The following is a 20984-nucleotide window of genomic DNA, read 5'->3' as shown; positions in this document are numbered from 1 at the left end:
AAGTCAGCACAGACTGGTTGGTTATCAGACCCTTGCTTTTCAACTCATCCAGCATGATTACATCAGACACTTCTGCTATTTAAACCCACTGGAAGTTTATGGACTCATTTACTGCACAGGCTGTTCTTGTTTTCCCACTTATTGCTGTGAGCCAGAAGGCACTTGCTGTTTTACATGCGGTGCAAGCAACATGGGTCAGTAACAGAAGCAATTGATTCAAGTAAGTCAGGAGACGTAAAACCAAGTCAGTAGCTTGCAGACTTGTGCTCCCAGTCTCATACTCAGAAATCAAGTCATCTACTCTCCCATATTAATACCCCGGGCAAACTCTTAATTATTAAATCTATTTACCTGTTTCATTTTAAGGTTTAGGGATAGCACTGCTGATTTATCTGTCCAGTGAAACAGAGGTATATACAGCCTATTATTTCCTGATAAAAATTACATGCTGGTTGTATGTGAAACATGTAGCATTTATAATTTTAAGCTTGCAATTGTCACTTGAACTCAACTTTCTATCACACCACACTTATGGTAAGGAAAACATGTCCTAGATTTCACTACAAACGAGTGGTAAGTTAACATAATGGTAGCATAGCTTTAAGTACATTTTACTTTGTAAGGAAAAGCTGGAAACAGATAATGCACAGCAATTACTTCTATTCTTTGTCTTTTTGCACTTAGTAGTCTGATTTGAATTCAGAATGCTTTGACTAAGCAGCAGTGCTGGTGGACTTGGATCCCTTGTTTTCCTTGCTAAGGATTTAATTTAGAATGCTGATTTAAAATAACTTTTAATGGCAACTGAGCTAGCTGTCTCTTTAAATAAATTTTCACTAACTTTTTCTGGGTAAATATTCTAAGATGCTTCCCTTCTGAAACTGTTGTGTATATATCCAGTTTATTCTGAAACCTCTAATGCATTCACAAAATCCCCTTCCCTTTTTCTTCCTTCCTAGGCAACAGAAAACTGCCATCTCGCATCTTAGAGTAGAACGCTATTAATGGCCCCTTTAGGTTTTGAAAGATGATCATTGTTCTTTTTACTCAGGGCTTTTTCCTATATACCATTTTTGTGGCCTTACACAGAGGGAGAATGTGGCTCCTCAACCCCACCAGAAAGGGAGTGGAGATGGGATGCACAAAATGATCTCTCAGACTGGGTCTTGCTTGACACTGTCTTTTACATGTGCTGTTGCCATTGCAGAACCTGGTGGGAACAAAGCAGAAGAGATTTATTGGAGAGGCTTACAGTTAGGGCTACACCGATTATAGCAATAATCATAATGAATTTGCTATAATAAGGATTTCAGAAAAGGGTGAATATCTAATCAAAATAGCATTGAATCCCAAAGGAAAGGTAAAATCGGTGAGATAGGAGGCACAGCTTGATTTTTTTTTTTTCAGGATTTATCACCTAATTTATTCACTTCAGATAGATTAGAACATAAAACGTAGCTATCATTGTGCAAACATCAACAGGATTAAATAATGTAGTCTTTGGAGACAACTACTTAAGTCAAGTAATTTAGCCAATCATTTAAACTTTTCCTTCCCAAACATGCATTTTAGCTCTTATCTGCAATGCAGATCACTTGCATTCTGCTCAGCATTTGGTGTGTATGAATAACTTCCAGTAGGAGTTCAGGATGCAGAATCAGGTGAGAACGCACGTAGAGCTCTGCCATGGGGCAAGGATTTTTAAATTGGACATCTCCTTTGAAAAGGGCAGTTCTGTATCTGTAGCCATGTGATCCTATATATGAACCTATATGTAAAAAATAAAACCCTGTATTTCGATCTTCAGTTCCACTGCAGAGTCAATCTTGCTTATTGCTGCATCCATTGGATTGGAGGATGGTCAGGTACTTCTTCCAAGTTCAGGCCTTTGGCTGTTTCAGGTCAAAGAGACAACTATCAGAAATATCTTGCCCTATCAATAGTTTATTATAACCTTTGCAAAATATGGAAAACAAAATGCTAATGTAAGCTGCAATATAAAGCAGGCAACAAATGAAGCCTTTGAGACCTTCTGAGGCATGTCTAGACCCTTCTTCCTTGTGATTTTTTTTTCTTTTTTTTGCTTAAGGGTCAAATGATCCCATCTAGTGATTCAAGTGGCCAACCACTTTTACTCTCACTTTCTTTTCTTCCTAACGCTCCTTTGGCAAACTCTTCACTGCCAATAAGGCAGCCCCAGGGCTTGGGTGAAGGTGTAATTCTCAGTACGTGGCACTTTTGCCACGGCCACATCATCTATGTGGGGAGCTCCAGAATTGGTACACCTGCCTGTTTTGGCTCGAATATGAATTTATTTTGCTGTTTAGTCTCAAAGCAGCCTATCTAGCTGCATGTTCTTAGCTGAGAAATGATCTGGGGAGGGAGCTGCTCTGGCTCCAGCATTTCTGCTCCCTTCTTCCTGTTTTCATCCCTGAATAACTTTCACTTTTCTGAAGAAATCATCTCCTTTTAATTGTCTTCCGAGTGTTGCAGGTTTCCTTTTTCTCCTTTGTTATTCACATTGTTGCTGCTCTGGTTGGCTTTGTCATTACAGCTGTTAATATTGCATGGTAAAATGAAATGTTAATTGCTGAACCTCTGAAGAACAGGCAACAGGCTGCTTATGGCGGGCAAACCTGCCTACAGGAAATGTGGGAGGCTGTCTAGTGCTGTTGGGACCTAGTGTCAGATCAATCACAGGCCGGAGGTTTACATCAGAAAGTAGTTTCGAAAGCGAGAAAGCAGCTCCGGTGTTAAGAATATACCTCAAACTGATCGGTTCCTCCCTGTTGCTGAAAGGCGCTCCTTGAAGTGTCAGTCCAGCTTAGCTGAATTACTTGCTGGATGTAAGCAGTACTAGCTCATGTTAGTACTGCTAGAAGCTCCTACAAACTGAATTTGCACTTGATGTGGGAAAAATTGGATATGTTTTTCTTCCATAGGTTTGTCTGAATCTGTATTCCTCATTGTAGGAGTTATTTAGAGACATGGACACAACAAATCATAGCAGTGCGTGAGGATGCTGATTTGTTTTCTCCTTTCCCCTCCTTACGTCAACAGGGACCAGCTGTCTCTGTGAGCACTGCTGCCTGCCATTGTGTGACTGCTGTTATTTAAGGAAAGTTGATGCAGATTTGTTGTTTTCACTTAGTTTTATGAGCATGTGAGGATATTTTGCTTCCTAGGCAACACAATTTTTTTTCCCGGCCTCAGCTCATTTTTAGCTCTCCCCAAAGTATTAGGGAATACTATTTAGAAACACAGAAGAAAAAAAATAACACAAGAAAAGCTGGAGAGCAGCTTGCTGAGTGGGTCCTTTAGTTTGAGATTAGGCAAATAGTTCCATATGAATTTATGATGTGACATGGCAGCATAAAGAGCAAATGTAATTTCATATTGCATTATTATTTATTGGATTTATAATAAAACTGCAATTACATGCGAACCTGGCTCGTTCAAATGTACTGAGACATGATCAGCATGCACACTAGAAGAAGTTTGTATTATTGCAAAGTATGCACAAAAATGTGTTCTTCAGAGATAGAGGTGAGCTTTTGTTGGGAAATAATGAAACTGTGACTTAAAAATGCAAGTTCCAAAAAAAAAAAAAAAAGTCTTGTGGTGGCAGTGGTCTGAGAACAGACTGGTGGCAACAGACTTTCAGCACTTGTGCTCTTTGAGTCACTTTTACGAATTAAAGAGACTTTCCACAGATGGATGTCCCATCTATTCTTTTGGCTTCTGCTTATAAACAGTTGGTGAAACTTCTGACCCACTTTCTACCTCTGAAAAACAAGCAAACAACAAAAAACCACTATAGTATATATTTGCTGTGGTGACAACAGAAAGGTAAAATCTTAGTAACAACTCGGTACAAAGGTGGCATGAATTACAGTCTTCCCTGATTCTCTGAATTCTTGTAGAACTGGTGGTTATATTTTGAGAAGCCACAGTGTTGGAAAATTCACAGGCAAAGAGTAACTTGTTCTTGTAAATGCCAATTCCCACTGTCTTCCATTTTTTCTTGAATCTTGTGACAGGACCAACAGAGGAAGGATGGAAAGGGTTATTGAGAAAGGTCCTGGAGAAGGTCAGTCCAACAGTTCATCTTTATTTTAATCTGTATTGATTCATTACAATGACTTCTGCAGAAATTAAAATCGTACTGATCAAATACAACAATACTATCTGGTAACCAGCATTTGGGAAGATAGTCATTCATGCGCACAAAGGTGGCATGATGCTGAAGTAAGAGAATTGCTTGCTAGTCTATTCCTTTTACTTGGAAAAAGCTGTCAGGATGATACGCTCTAGTGTTTTTTGGAGAAATTGCACCTGAAGAATATGTTCACTTTGAAGTAAAGACAGTAAGAAGCTGGAGGAGTTCAGGGACAGAACACAAAAGGCTTTCATGACCAAGGTTATCCATCTCTCCCTATTATTCTTTTCCTAATTTACAGTGATGTTGGGTAGTTAGCACAAGCACAAAAGCAGTGAACATCAGGTGTATAAGATCATTCCCACGTTCAGCTGACAACTCTGTGCCAGAAGTGCAGTGCTACAGGATGCACCTTGGTGGACCTTTGCGGACGCTGTTATGCCTGATGACGGCAGATAATGCTCTCTGGGCTTTTTTTCTGTGCAGTTCTGTTCTTGCTGAAATAATAATAATAATAAATTAGCCCAATGTGTTTACTGGAAGAGAGGAACAGCAGTATGAAGAAAGAGTAAGGCTCTGCTGGAACTTGTCCATATTTTGCAAGTATAGGCTAATGATCAAATGTGATTGTAAGGGAAACTCATTTTCTTGAGAGCATACATTTAAAAAGAGATATTAATGCTGTAGTGTGGTAATCAGACACTGCAATATCTGTGGTAAAATGCCAGCCTTCCAGAGATCTGATAAACTCAACATTTGTTATTTACCTATCCAGAAATCTTGGCTTTGAAAAAACAGTGTTGAGTGCCAGCAGAAGGGCGATCATTACAAATTCAACACAACGTGCAGTCAGCTGCAGCATGGAGCTAACGGCAGGGGGTTTCTTTGGCGCTGCTTATAGGATAGAAAGTATATTAATCTGTCCATAATTCAAGCTGAAATAAGAACAGGAGAAAGTGAGAGAGGATGAGCTGTCAAAGGAAATAGCTAGGTGATTTTTAGGTAACAAGTTGAGGGAAGGGAGCACCTACCCTTGAGAACTGTACAAAATCATTTGTAAAGTCATTAGTCTTGTGACTTATTTTGACTGCTACTGTTATTAATTATTTGTGCTGAAGTAGCACTCAGAGATAAGACTTATGCTAAAAATCCTACTGTACTGACTGCTGTAACAGCACACAATAAAAAGGGAATCTTTCCCCTGAAGAGCTTTTAATCTGAAAGCCACTCATTATTCACACTTTTTTCTTCTGATTTTCATCACTACATTTGGTATTTCATTTGGTACTTCCATCCTCTGTTGTATTCTGGTGAACGGCATCTGAACCTCTTCCTCACAGCTGTATTGGTGTTTGGCAAACACGAAAGTCATGCATCTGCACTCTCTCTGACTGTTCTTTGGTGTTCTTCTCGTCAGTTCGCATTTCTCCCAGTTAATTTCTCGTTATTTTTTCTGTTATCTCTTTTATTAGCAGTCTTCCTTTTTTAAACTTTCTCACACTTCAGCTTTCTATCATCTTTGTGCACTCTTTTTCTATGACAGTCTTCCCTCTTGGCTTTTTTTCCCAATTTCAGGGGAGACTTGGGAAGAAATAATGCTTATCTTCATTTGTCTTAACTGCGCTTTCTCTAGTGAGCTGTTCCACCCCTCCTTACTTCTTACATCCATCAAGAATCTGCCAACATCCGAATTTATTTGGGGAAAGCATGCCTTTTAACAGGACAATATTGCTTCATGACTCAGGACAGTGCTGGGTATCACCAACTGCTGAAAGGTCCAGCTGGAAGATTTTGCTTCTGGAGGGCCCTCAGTAAGGGACAACTGCACTAAATGCACTTGGGCTATAACCTAGTTATGTTTTTTTATAAATAAGTTTACTTCATGAGCACCCTAGCAAAATTCCTACATGATCTCTTAGATCATGGTGAAGAAGCAGAAACCAGGGGAAAAGGGCAAAGTTAGCTGTTGGCAGCTTGTCCTTCTGCTCTGCTTTTAATTATTGTGGTTTGTAATAGTTTGCTTGCAATAATTACAGCTACATTGCCAAAGTAGCCTTTAAACGGGATTGTTGTTGTTGTCATAACTGTTATTGTTCAAGAACTGCATTTTTCAATTAGGGGAAATACATGAGATACATTATCTATAACAATCTCTTTTAATGATAACAACGGATATGGAAATTAGTCCAGAGCATAAAATTAAAGATATTTGAATAATTATAGTGTAATCAAGTCAAAATTACTGATGCCTTTATTTGAGGCTAGATTATGTGGAAAACAGCGCAAGAAAATACGTGCTTTGAAATCTGAAAGGCACCAGTATTTGACAGCACATTTGCATGTATTGCACCAAATAATAATTTTGCTTTATGTCTGTCAAATATTTAAAACATAAATAACAGTCACTACGCTACTTTTCAGATGCTTGGGAGTGTTGACAAACTCCCTTGTAGTTCAGTTTGCTGGCATGTCTCGGGTGTTTTGATATGGTGGATTTGCAGAATAAAGGTGAATTTAAAAATGCTCAGCAAGGTGGCTTAGAAACGTCTGCATTTTAAATACCTGTATTGGATTTTCTTGGAGAAGTTTCAATTTCTGTCAATTCCTTCTCCCCTTCCTTACCTAATGCTACACATACTTTTTATTTAAGTCAAGTAAAAAAAAGGCCAGGGAGCCCAAGGGAGGTCAGAGATAAAAGTTCTAGGGATAAATATCTAATTTTTATCGTAAATAAATAAATATATGCATATATATACTTTACCCTCTGTGGGGAAAAAAGCCCAACACTTCTTTTCAAATTCTTTACCTTTAATAGCAAATGCTGACTCACCAAGGCAGAAGAAATGGAAGGAACAGTTGAAAGCTCTGCAGACTACCAGCTGGTGAGTCTCAGACACTGTCTGTGTCAAAGGAAAACTGGAAATGGAGCTGTGAACTGTGTAAAAAGGGTGATAAGAAAAATATTTGTATTGTTTGACTCCACTGCAGTAGGTGAAAAAGACTAAATTTATACTTTAACTTTATTTGGGGATTTTGATTTCCAAATGTAACATGAAAAGTTGAAGGCAAAACTTTTATAAGAATTCTATATCCCTAAGCCAGCTGGTAGATAGTCATGAGCTTTATGTGAGTGGAAAGAAAGGCATTATAGTTCAGTTACTTGTTAAGACTTAAAATAGCAGCACTAAGAAATCTTTTGGAAAGTTGGTGCTAAAATCAGTGAGCACTGGTTTTCATGCAACTGGTCAAGTATAGATGGGTAATTCAGGATTCTCCAATGTATATCTATTTTAGATAAGAAATAGGTGGAAATAGGCCAAAACAGCTAAGAGAGAATTTCCTCACACCAGTAAAGTACTGTTGGGAATAACAGTGTAGTTATTCTGACATCAGGCTCACAAATCTGATAAAAATCAGAACTGCAAAAGGTAGGAATAAACATGGACGGCAGTGGTCAAGAGGCATTTTACTGCCTTATGATAAGCTTGTGCTGCATTCAAACAGTGTTTTGAAACAAAATCTGAACTGTAATACCTAGTGAAAACAAGATTGCTGTTTTTCATCTTCATATAATAAGGAAAGGTAGAGAATGAAGAAGATTTGGGGCTTCAATTCTTGATGCTGGCTCTGGTCCAGAAAGCGTAAGAAGAATTTCTTTGGGGATGGCCAGGCAGAAATTATGGGCAGTCTTGGTTAGTAATGGGGAGAAATATTTTCACTGGCAGTTAAGCATTACTGTAGTTGAGCAATTTTACTATAGTGCTGCCTAATGAAATTTTCACGAGTTGTGTAGTGATCTCTGTGTGTAGTCTTGTGCTGCATGGAGAGTTCCACCATCATAATGCTTCATAACCTGTAACGTAGGCTCCTCACCTGCAAAATCCCCAGAGTATTGAATCAAAAATGTGCAGGAAGTATTCTGTGTTAATAAACTGTATGACCTATTTTTATAGCAAGCAGAACAGTTTTCAAAAGATTAAGTAGCAAGTTTTGGGAAACGGATAAGAAACTTAATAAAGCCGAGTGGTTCTTCAGTCTGGCTGAGGCAGCTAATGTTGCAGATGTATTATGGAGCTGAAGTTGATCCAAATGAGGCCTTTGGCATATGCAGCTAATGAGAGGGGGGGAGTAAGCAGCACTTCCAAGTTCAAGAACTCAAGAACTTGAAGTTCTTATGATATTGTGTATATTTAAATCTTCCAGCTACTAATTTTGGGAATTACTTGTTTAAAACTTTGTTCGTTGCCAGTTAAATTAATTCGCTAATGAACTCAGAAGTGAATCTGTTGTGAATTGGACTATGGGGTCTTAAACCATGTTGTTGTTTTAGACCATCTGAACCAGTAGATGTTTAGTAATGCCTTGCAATATTGCCTCTAATTTGAAGAACAAGAGAAAAATGAGAAAAGATTTGATATTTCTATTTAGCTTTTAGTCTCTTAGAAGAGTTCAGAGTCTCTGTGCAGATCAGGCATATCAGGTATGACCATATACTAGAACCAACTCTTTTCCTGAGACCCTAGGAGATGACTGTAGTGAGTTACAGAAGATCAGAGTGGGATTTGTGCAAGGCATGGGATGTTGAACCAAACTTTGCTTTCAGTTAGGGTTATAATCAGGGTTCCTTGAGTTGTAAACCAATACCTTGTGTGTTGGGACCATACTATTGCCCCTCTCCCCGCTCCGGCCCTGAAGTGTAGCCAGCCCAGTGTTAAATCAAAAACAGATTTATTGAAGTCAAGGGCAAAATTTAATGCAATCTAATGTGAGAAAACAGACTCCTACAACTGAATTATAAACAGAAGACAGTACAAGCAAATAAATCTGCATTTCTGTTGATATTCAGGCCAAGCTCGGTGCAGCTTCAGGTGTCAGTTCCACCACCTTTGTGGTATCATGGTAGGCTTGAAATGACCAGGAGAAAAGGGTTCATTACCTAACCTACTGCAATAAGTTCAAGTCCATTTTATAACCTCTCATTACTTGTGTTTCCTCTGTCACTCCTGCTATTATTTCATTTGAGCTGTTGACAATTACTTGTGAAGAGGTTGGGCTTCTGCTGCTTCAAAAGGTTTTTCATTCTAAGAAGGGAGGAACGTGTTTCCAGTGGGAAGAGTCAAGGAAGAAAGGAAACTCAGTTCTGCTGTGGGTTTTCCTTAACTACTACTAATCCAAGGCTATTTAGTTGTCACTAAAATCTTGTTTTTCTTCTGAATGGAAGTTGTTGTTAAGTATTCAAATTGCATCCTCTAATACCTGCATGTGGTTAGAGATAGTGAAAATCATTTCAAAGTTCTTTTGTTCTTGAAGAATTCAAATAAATTAATTTTTTTTTAAAGGAAAACAAACTGGATTTGCTTGGAAAAGGGAAGGGTTTGAAAAGGAATATAGCCTGTTTCAAAGAAAATTTGTTATTGCTTTGCTCGAGTCTAACTCTGAGTGGAGAAAAATATTGCTCAAAAATCATGATTCAGTATGTGTTCTTTTTGGGTGAGTGAAGGGGTTCTTCCTTAAACCCCATTATTCATTTGAAATGCATTGACTGGTTTTATGAAATGTTAGAGTTAAGTGCTGGGTTTTCCTGAGAGCCTTGTCTCACCGTCAGAGGTAGAGTTCCATGAAGAACAGTGCTTAACCATCCCATATATAGTGGTGTGCCAAATAGTCCTTGAGACCTCCTTCTAGCTTAACCTGTAGCAACCACTGGTGAGCATTTACGGAGTGAACTAATTCAGAATTTACCATTTCCTATTAAATGTGTTTTCCTTACTTTTAATGGATTATACAAATGAGACAACATTATTCCTTCCCAGGAAGAAAACAAAACAGAAAAATAATGAAACGGACTAAAGAACTTGATTCTCAAAATGCGCATGTGATTGCCGGAGTTAGAAATATAATTGACAGATCAATTATACTTTCATTTCCTTGAGCCATTCTTCCATGCCATTTCAAACCTAGAGCTGGCAGGTCAGAGAAAATAACTGTCAGCCTGTGTGCTGCAATTGGGTATCTGGCAAAGCCCTCTACCAAGAAGTCACTTTGTAGGAGGTTTTCTTCTCCACTGCATTTGACAATAATGTGAATGAGAGCTTTGACTCTTTCTTGGCTTATGATGGTGAGCTACTTATTTTTTTCAGGCGGTCTCTTGTCAACTAAGGATCTACAAAATAAGCTCAACAAATAGTGCATAAAAATGTTTATCTAAGATATCCTTCTTCCAGTGTGTCAAACATGAGACGTTCTTTAAGCAGTGCATAAATAGTAAATGGATCTTCTAAGCTTAAAGCTAGGCCACTTTTATTCATTTAAAGTCAATTTATATTGCTACAAAATGCCTGTTTTGCATTAACGTCTAGGAAATAATCAAGGCTCAGGTTCAGATCTTGCAAGCTCATTTTAAATTAATTTTCATACGCACACGTGTGCTGACTCAAGGCAGTGGGTTGTGCACACCCAAATGAATCTGGGTCAGACTATTAAACGAAATCAAATTCTACTCTTCAGTGGAGCTGAACATGCATCTGGAAACATTTGATGGACTTAAAATCCAGTAGTGCTATATATTCCTATTTATAACAGAAATTGTGGAATTCTTTCCTTTGTGGGAATTTTTCTTTCTCTCTTACAGAGAGGAAGGCTGGTCTTCCTCATCTGAAGACCAGAGGCTGAAGGCTGAAGACCAGCCTTTCTTTCAGTGCACAGCAGGCTGGTGTTGGTATAGCTAGCTTCTAGGCAAGGAAGTGGGCTTTCTTGCAAAAGGTACTGAGGTGGACCAATACTATTATAAGAAAATTACAGATCAGTGCTATACTGAAATGATTGGAAACATAGAACAACCTTTCTCTTAAAACTTGGATGACTGCAGCGGTGCTACAATTACAAAAATGGTACCGGCATGCAGCAAAGCAAGTACATGTTTCTATTTAAACTGAACCAAATCTTACTGAGCTGTACACAATATCAGTGATGTGCAGATGTTTGTTTTGCTCATCAAAAATGTCTGTCTTCTAAGTTTAGAAACAAAATTCACTCATTTCTTTTTGTCCCTCATGGTAGATGCTACTTATAAAAATATAGTTATTCAGTGTAAAAAATAAATGAAGCAGCAACTAAAACCCCTTTATACTTTCTCATTTATTCACATATCCATGTTATCTTGGTGTATCTTTACATTTAGTTTCTGGATATGTTTAAAATATACAGATTATTTATATTTATGTTGTAGTTATTCTGTAACTCAAAAAAGACTTCAGGATTGTATTTTTCCCCACTAAACCTAAATATCTAAATAACAGAAAAAATACTGTAGTTATTTCCTGAAACCATGAACGGTTTTGTGATGATCAGCTGACCATAGCTGCCACGTAGGAAAAGTCAGATTCAAAATTCATTCATGCAAAGGGTTTCAATTTACATTCTTCATAGAAATTTGATGTGTTTCACTAGCATTTGTCATGCTTTTTGTCCCCTTTGCCTAATATCCATGTTTATAACAGTTCCTAAGGTTTGAGGGTACCTTTTTCAAATTTCCATCTATTACAACAGATCCCTTGCCATATGGTGTTGCTTCAGTTGTACACAGAAAAAAACAAATGCAGTAGTGCAATAAATCAGTTATGTTCAGACTGAAGGGAAAGAGTCTTAAGATGGGTGTAATTGCAGAGTCTGAAGCAGAAACGAGCAAGCTAGCAAGAAGTGAACATACGAACAGACTACAATGTCCTTCTGCAGCTGGGCCCTTCTTGAGGTTCTCCCTGATGCATGGAACCCATTTCTTCCTTCTCACCTTGCCAGGCTCTAGCACTTACCCAATTCAGGATAACGAGCCTGTTAAGTAGGTCAGGTAAGACTCCCAGCAAGGGTTCTAGAGGTTGGAGTTAATGCTTTCTTTTCCTTCAACCCCCTTCTGCAGTGGATGTCAGCGCTGAGGATGCCTGTGGGGGGAATACAGATGTCTCCTGGGAAGCTGTTGGTTGAGCTACTGTCTGCTGGATTGTCAAAACATTTTATTTTTTTAATTATTTTTTAGCCTGATCATTGATTTTTCTTCACCAGAAAAAGTAGCAGAGTGCAAGGAAGGCATTTATCATATACCTAAGTCTCTAAAATGTCAAATTTTACTTAAATATAAGCCCCTAATGAAGTGTGTGGTTTCTAAATACAGATGAAATACCTTATACATTAGGGGCTTGTGGTATCAAAAGGCCAGCTAACTTCCTATGGAGTTTATTTTAAATCTTGGTGTGCCTGCTGGGTATTACATTCCCTAGAGTCTCTGTAAGAACAGCAGGAGAATTTTATTATGAAATAAGAACTAGGTGGCTCATTACCTTTGTAGTGCATCATTCCCCATAGGATCATCTAATTGTTTCCTGAATGATTCCAATAGTTTTGCTCCAACACCCTTGCCTGGGAAGAGGCTTTCTCTCAGGATTGATGATTAACTGCATGAATGGATTAACTTTTTTTGTATTTTACTTATGTTGATTTTTTTTAAAAAGTATCATATTTCTGACTATACTTATTTGTGACATGTAGTGCACTTAATTCCCATTACCTTCGTCCATTTTTAAATCTCTTAGGCTGTCTGTAAATGCTTGTACTTGGAAGGTGACTCTCTTTTAAAAACAGTGTAGTTCCACTGTCTGAGGTGCTCTTGTGCTGAACCATGACGAGTAACTTTTCTGGAGTTTGTGGAACTATACTGGCATAGCACCTGACCAGACTTACTTGATGACAGATCATGAACAGGATGTTAAATGGAAGAGCTTGTCAGACTTGAGGACGGAAAGAAAAGCAGAAATATTTGCTCCTCCCAAGATAGGCAGAGGAGATACCTATGACTCACGTGATAAGATGACTAGACAGCATTGATGCAGTTTCCATGACAATATTTCCTTACAGCTTCAAAAGGATGGAAGCACAAGGAAAATTAAGTGGAGGTGAGCAGGGATTCTTCTAATTATTTGGAGAATACTGGATTGCACAATGCCTTCCCAATTCCTGAGGCAATGTGTGCTGCCTGGATTCTGCTGTAAGAGCAGGTTAGATGTTGCTCTGTGGTATACATCTATGTCAGGGACCCTACAGGGCTGTGAGGACAAACTTTGGTTAACAGTTTTTAACAGAAATCCTAAGGAGGTCTTTGTTGTCTGAGCCACACCCTAATATCAGCCACAGAGATGACATCTATGGTATAGTAAATACATTGTTTGCATGTTGCTGATGATCTTCCTATACTCATTCCTTGTATAGATTGATTTATCTTTTAAGGTTCTTTTTTTCTAGTATGTAGCCTAAATCAGTTCCAGTTCAGGGAGGATTTGTCCCGGTATTTCTGTCTAAAACCTTACAGTATAACTTTGTGAAAACAAAGGATTCTGACATGACATCATGCTGGCAAAATAAGTCACTTGGATTGAAAGATTTTTCTCACTAGAATCCTCTGAGATGAGGAATGTAATGATACATTTATTTTCTGTCCATGACAGATTGAGTAGGATGGCAATGGTGGAAGGCTATCTCTGGGGGCAGTCCAAGGAGTAAGCTATGTAAAATTGCTTGTAATCAGATCATTTCTATCAGTGGGTATCCAGAGAAACTCAAAGGTTGCCTAACTCACACAGACTCAGAGATGTCTGTAGCCCATCTTAATACCAGTGGGATCTTATGTTAACAGCATGTAAGTGGTTAGAGAGAGAGAGCTTGTCTAGGACATATAAAAACATTTTTGCTATAGAGAAGGCTCTGTTGTGTCCTACTCTGGCTAGATGAACCTGCAGTAGAGGCAACTTCTGCCTGTAAACCACCAGGCACTTGCACGATAAAATGTTGAGGTGTTTTCAGGTGCTTTCTGGAGCACTTCTGGAGCTCACGTTGCAAGCGCAGATGAGATGGTAGTGGGTGTTGAAGGTTGGCAGGTTGCAGAGCATTGCTTCCAGGTCCTCATGACACTGACTGTGGTGAGACGTGCCCTCAGCTTTTAGGTAATTGTATAGGAGTGGTTTTGAGCTTGCTACTTCCAGTCTTTCAAGCAAGCCTGCCTTGAGAGGGATGGCTTGGAAAAACTTTACACTCTACTCCCATTAATATACCTCTACCCTGTATTGCTCACAGGGACAGAATTTTGACCATGGGCCTTCAAAGGTAGTCGTCTCATTGTGTCCAAGAAATCTCTAGTGGCAAACTAAGAAAACAGTAGGAGATGTGATTTTTAGACAAATAGCTGTCTCCTGTCCCTGTCAGTCTTTCTTAAAGTCAAAGCTTGATGTATGGCTTATGAGCAATGACTAGGAACAGGAAAGTGTAACTGTATAGTAGTACATTCTGCTATTTCTGTGAGTGATTGGATATATTTCAGACAGCTTTAATTCACTTTAAAATAACACCACTGAGTTGTTTTCAGCTGTTACCTGTCAGCTCCCTGATTTCCTTCTTGCTTTATCTTTGTCTGTGGGTTGTAGAGGTACAGCTGGAGAAAGACAGCAGAGATAGGCTTTTAGGATCCTGTTACCTGTGAGAAGAAAAGAAGCCTCAACCTCGGAAGCACTAATGTATTTGCTTGATTGTATACACTCCAGTTGTTCCATTGACTTCACTGGGAGCACTCATCTATTTTGAGTTGAGCACGTGCTTAATTTTAATTACCTTACTAAATCAGGGCCTGTGTGCATAAAATTAAGTATATGTGTAAGTGTCTGCATATTCAGGGCCCTAACGGAAACCAGAGTAAAATACAGAGTTGCATTTTACATTCATTAACTGAGGAAAAATCTCCTTGAAGTCAACAGGCATTTTGCCGAGTAAGGCCAAGAGGCATCTGGCCCATACAGCTTGCATCCCCAGCTGTGACTCTCCACGTACAAGACTTAAAATACAGCGCTGATGCACCAGGCTGCAAGTGCAGGAAGAGGGGCCTGATCAGCAATTTGCCATGTTTGTGAGAAAAAGTTCTAAAATAAGGCTTTAGAAGGGCACAAAATACTCAGTTTAGTCAGAGGGATAGAAGAAAGCAATTTAATTCATGGTTTACTACGTGCTTGTAACAGAGATAGAGCCTGATATTGTTGCATTGTGAGCAATGGGTGCCTTGCTGAGGGACAGCACAATTGTGACAAAATACATATTAATGTCATGTAAGTTTTAAAAAGAAAAAGAAAAACCTAAACATATAAAACCATGTGGGACTGTGTAAAACCACACCTAGCAAGCAGTTATAATCTAATTGTTTGAATTATAACAGGCACTTAAGGAATGCTCATGGAGGGAAGAGTCCCAGATGTGATTTTTATGCATCTCCGCAGGTTTCCCTTAACAGGAAAAAATATCAAAGATACCAATATCAGTTCTTGACACCCCATTCTTCTGCATGTACTGAAAGAGAGCTTTTCTCTTTGGGAAAATGATGATACTGGGAGAAGACGACCAAGGGCTGATCTTTGAACTGGGGCTGGATGCTGAGTAAATCCTTAATGGATTCCTTAATTAAGAGTCCAAATGGCTTAGGTCAGTAGGTGCCACCTCATTTTGCCTGATGTTTAACCCATGCTACCAGGTTATAGAGTCCTGCCCAAAGGAAGAACAAGGTCTCTCTTCGATTTAGGGCTTACAGTTAGGTACCTGGAGATGCTGTAAATAGTTCTGAAATATTCTGATGTAGATGATTTCTAATTCTCTTTCCTCTTTGTTAAAGCTGTGTCATGAGAAAAGCCTGATTTGGGTTAGCTGTCTTTCTCCAGGACAGTTTGCTGATGTCAGTCCTAAGGAGGTGGTAGCATACTCTACCAGGTGAGCACTAGGACCTGAATTCCTCAGATGGTTAAAGGAGGATGGTGTCTTATCACTTAGCTTCCTGGTATCTAGTTTGAATAGCCCTTTATTCAGCCTACTGACTCTAGAGAATTGATCCTTAGGTTTCAGTTTCTCTCCAAGCAAAAGTCACTGCAAAAGAGGGCAACAGTTGCAGTCTGAGATCTGATGAGTTGTAGAGAGGCTGTTTACATCACAAGTCTAGGAAAAAAAATTAGTTGAAATGATGAAAAAGTCAAAGACATTGGTTTAAACACACAGTAGTTTATATAGCATGTTATAGTGATTGTGTTTTCTATACTATGGTCATAATAAGCATGCAAATTTAATTGCTAGTTTTCTTAAAAACAAACTTTTCAACAATGCAAAATAAACCCTGTTGAAAAATCATCTCTGAGAAAAACCAGAAGCAAATACTTATTAGATTCAGAGTAGGCTATGGTAGTTCAAAGACTTGTTTATAATTGATAATCTCATTTATAATCAGTAATTGACTTAGTAAATTGAAATAATTTCATTTTTTGGACCTAAGAAGTTTCTGTAAATTCTAGGAATCACAATTTATTTTTATTTTTTTTAAATCTGAACTTCTAGTAGTTCTTAAGGTTTTCTTCAGGTTTTCTGCTTCTAATACTGGATTAAAGTCATACAGTTAAGGCAGACCAGAGCAATAACTGAAGGTGTAATGCAGACCACTGCCATAATCTATATTTCCAATCTGAAAAGCAGTTTATAGTCTAGCTCTTGTGACTCTCAACCAAACTACTCTCTGTCCTCTGGTCTGAGAACTGCATTTCTCAGTTTGACTTGAGGTGGTAAATGTGGTCAGCTTTCCTTGGAGTGGAAACCTCAAAGCATCTTGGTGCTTTTCCCTCCTGTAGACTGCACAAAGGAGAAGATGTGTTTCAGCCAGTAAAAGCTTTGAGCGCTTCAGAGGGCAAAGGAGCATCTCATATTGCCGATGTTATCGCAACCTTTAGCTAAGATATTGAGAGGGAGAGGGACAGAGCCTGTGCTCCAGCTGAGGTAGCAAAAGCACTGCTTGCAGCAGTGGGCTTGGGAAATATCTAGGCATTAGGTGTAACCTGAAGGATTTAATGGGTGGTTGAAAGTCAGAGCTAATCAGACAACATGGACAATTTACTGAGAAATAAAGAGGAAATATAAAGAAGGGAGAATAAAAAGTCTAAGGGAGATTGCAAAAGAAAACTCTTGTTTCATATTTACATGGAATCAAAGTGAAAATAGATAAACAGCAGGTTTGGAAGGAAAAGAAAGGGTAGGCTACGCAAGTAGAAAAGTGATGCATTTGGAGATGGTGGAGCAAGAAATAAAGCAAGAGATGATAAAAGGTAAAATGCAATCTGGGGGGAAGAGATTATTGCTGGGAGTTAAGTAAACCAGGAGATGGAGTCACAGAGGAGAGGCCATAGGAAAAAACAAGACTACCAGGGCACTAGCAAGAAGCATATGAGGTAGAATTAAATAGTTAACTGGAAGAATTGACTGAGACTTGTCCTTATATGTATTCTTTGTAACTATATTTCTCTTTCTGCCTGTTCCAGATGTTTGTGGTTTGCACCAGTAAAAGGCCCAAACTTGCAGTCCTGGCTTCTTCACTTCTCATGGGGTTATTTAATGCACAATTTATTGTGCAGTTATTGCTAAAAAATAATTGCAAAATTGAACAAAGAACAAATAGTGGTTTATGGTATCCACACTGAAAACAAGCAAGAACACAGATTCAGGAAATGAAATGAGGTTACAAAGCAAGTTGCTTCTGCATTTAGGCAACTGGGGGTTGTTTTATATGAAGATCTTTCTGCAGAGTCCTATTTTTTTTTGCAAACAATATGTTTAACTAGTTAATAACTAGCTTTCTCTCTAGACACTTCTGTAACTTTCCCTAAAGACAAGTATACTCCTAGAAAGCTTTGAATCACAAAAAGTGGTAAATTAGATGAAATTTAACTTAAATGCCCTTTTCTTCAGGTTAGAAAATGTATACCTAATTTTTGGTGTGTCACACAGAATGAGATTTGACCTGTTAATGACTTTATTTAATGCAGTTGAATAATTTCTACTCAGAGTTTATTTACTTTTTCATTGTCTTGCTTAATTTGTTTTGTGAATCTTCCTCTCTTTTTTTGTTTGAAAGTCAGTTTTTAATTTCAGTTTTTCAAATGCCTCAGCAGTAACTTCTGTTATCCTTGACATTTCTGTGTCACCATAATGTGAACTGCTGCAGTGGGAAACATAATCCTCTAATCTGGCTAGCTCAGACGCATTGTTCGTATAGAGACATTTTCCAATTCAGTGTATTTATTAACAGCTCTGAGCACTCTGTTTGCTTTGGCATCTGCACTGGGAACAGTCTTCTGAATGGAAATTGTAGTCCAACAGTGGGTTTGTGCCTATGACTTCTTACATTAACTAGAATAACAGTGCTGGCTCATATGACAGTAGTACCCAGATCTCTGCCTTTAGCTTCAAAAAGCTGTAAAATATGCATATGCACACATGCACGTGTGTGTGCATACATATATATATATACATGTATGTACTCAGATTGCCAGTTAATAAACTCTTTTATTGAGAAAGCACATCTGAATATTCACCCAAAACTTTTTGAGCAATCCTGAAAATCACATGCTGTATCGAGTTGAGAAAGCAAACTCTTTTAGCCATTTTAGGTTTTCAGACGAGTGTTCAGTTTTCTGTGGAAACGTTCCATGCTATTTATTCAGAACCTCAGTTTTAGAAAACTGAACATTTCTGAGCAGCTTTAGTATTTAATTACCTTAATTTTCATCTATTACAGCTAAAGCTTACATTGAGTTGCTATCTCTGGGTATCCTAAGCATGAGCCTGACATGATGACTGCATTCAGTTCTAGCATATGCAGACATTTGGCCTGTGAGATTTGTCACTGCTTTTGTGAGACATGTTTTGTGAGTCCATGTTGTGCTTTCTCTGTCACTTCAGGGATGTTGTACACAGCTGCCTGCAGGAGGCACTTTTAGGAATCATGCCCATTAATGAAGAGCTTGCTAGCGGCCACTGTTGAAATCAGGAAACTGATGTGGATGATTCTGCAGTATAACCAATCTGCCACTTAGGTTTTCATTTGAGTGCAAAAAAGGACATGCAGCAGAGTGAATATATAATATATAGAAATACTCTTATAGATTTAAATAATACCTGGATATGCAGTTACTTTTAGTAAAGTCAAGGCAAGCTGCTGCTTAAATATGTAGAAAATCCCAGGGTGGGGTGGAAGATCATTAATGATATGATTTAATTTAGAAGGTCATACAGTTGAACTAGAGGTTAATGGCAAATACCATCATGATCTTTAGACAGGAGATGGAATCATCAATATAGCGAATTACCGTACTGTATTTCCATGAAATTAAGATTTGTCTTAATATGGATATGATATGCTAGAAGCATGGCATATGTTGCTGTAGGTGCAAAACTTTCTTTGCTCTCTCCTTCCCCTTGAAAAAGCCAAAGGGGGGAAAAAATTAAATTTACACGTAGTTTCTCAGAATAAAACAGAGGATAAAAACATTGATCAAGCTGCGAAACAAGAAGGAAGGCCCTTGGAGCTAATGATGTTTTCTATTACCAAATGCTCTGAGATGTGAAAATTAAAAACAAGAGCAAATATTATTTGTATTTATCTGTATGTGCTATATTAAACACATGCTCAAAGGTTTAATGTTTTTTGAATAAATACTCATTAATGGCTGTGATTCATTGTAAAAAAAAAATAAAATATATATATATAAGCTGATTGGGAAAAAGATTAGTTTATAACATGCAGTTTTTGAAGAATGGGAAATGAATTTTCTGAAAATTGGGCACATTTATTAGGATGTTATAACAACTAGCTTTTGGAGAAACAAATAGTGCTAGTTGGTTTCATATTGACACTGGCATTTTGGATTTGGACAGTTAAGATTTGGCAGTGTATGGAAAACTGTTTTCAGCTGAAGTTGATGGCACCATCACTTAGTGATGCTATCATTGTAAAGAGAAAATTAATTTCAACCCTACTGAGGGTTGCACTGAGATCACAGAAAAGATATCTGTTCAGGTTGCAACGTAACATGCTAAAAAGCTGCAAAAAGGTGCATTTTGACCATGTTGGAAACAAAGGGAGTCTTCACTAGCAGTGTTTCCATTATACTGTTATTGGGTGCTCTTGTTCCCCAGTAACTGAAATATCCGTCTTGTATCCATATGTATTGCCCACAAATTATTCCTTGTTACTACCTGACCTTTTGAATCTTCCCTCTTTAGGTCAAGATTTCCTCCTAATTCTTCCCTGTTCGCACACTTCTGTTTCTTTCTGTACCTTTGTGCTATTCCTTCCATATGCTAATGACTGGAAATGTCAACCATGTACATGTGTATTTAACATCTCCATCAGCTTCCTCACTTAAAATTTCTTGGAAAGCTGTAAATCAATGTTCCTAATAAAAACTGTTTGAAAAAGTCCTGTGGTGTCTACACGAACTAGAAATATGTGATTACACCTGTCTATGTATTCGATTTACTAATGAGGGTAATTTTGTACAAAATGACAACCCCGAAGTTACTGAATATATTTAGAAAAATCTGTTGTATATCATTGATATTTCCTTTTGCAGCAAATAAACCCTTAAAATAGCTGCAGTGTGAAATTCAGTGAGCCTGACTACTCTCACCTGCCCATTGTATTTATCATTTCTGTTCTCACTGACCCTTTCTAGGGAGTCACTGAGCCCAGTACAATAGTTTGCTGCAAGTAGCTTTTATTCAAATGAAGGATTGCTCACAAGAATTATAAGTTCATATAGTGATAGTTCTTACAGGATCAGATCTAATAAAAGTTCACCTGATACAATTTCTTATGTAAACGAGTTTTCCACACCATTTCTTTCTGGTTTCTCTGTTGCCAATGCTTCCCACCATACTCCACAGAAATTCATTATTCCTCCATTTCTTTACTTTAAATGAAATGTTT

At 38.1% G+C, this 20984-nt stretch overlaps 1 long non-coding RNA gene across 2 annotated transcripts in view; it reads left to right on the top strand.

Moving 5' to 3' along the window:
* Window positions 1–20984, top strand: part of LOC106034435 (uncharacterized) — a 48873-nt gene that overhangs the window by 14481 nt on the left and 13408 nt on the right. Inside the window, exons 3-4 of one of the 2 annotated variants that reach the window (XR_001206070.3) lie at window positions 4041–4090; window positions 6975–7041. This is a non-coding gene — a long non-coding RNA (uncharacterized lncRNA). The remainder of the gene's footprint in view (window positions 1–4040; window positions 4091–6974; window positions 7042–20984) is intronic. The other variant, XR_010832362.1, reaches the window with a different exon arrangement.

This window comes from Anser cygnoides, chromosome 6, assembly GCF_040182565.1.
Source record: "Anser cygnoides isolate HZ-2024a breed goose chromosome 6, Taihu_goose_T2T_genome, whole genome shotgun sequence".
Classification (NCBI taxonomy): Eukaryota; Metazoa; Chordata; class Aves; order Anseriformes; family Anatidae; genus Anser; species Anser cygnoides.
The sequence above is the reverse complement of the archived record's forward strand: the minus strand, read 5'-3'. Positions and strand labels throughout refer to the sequence as shown.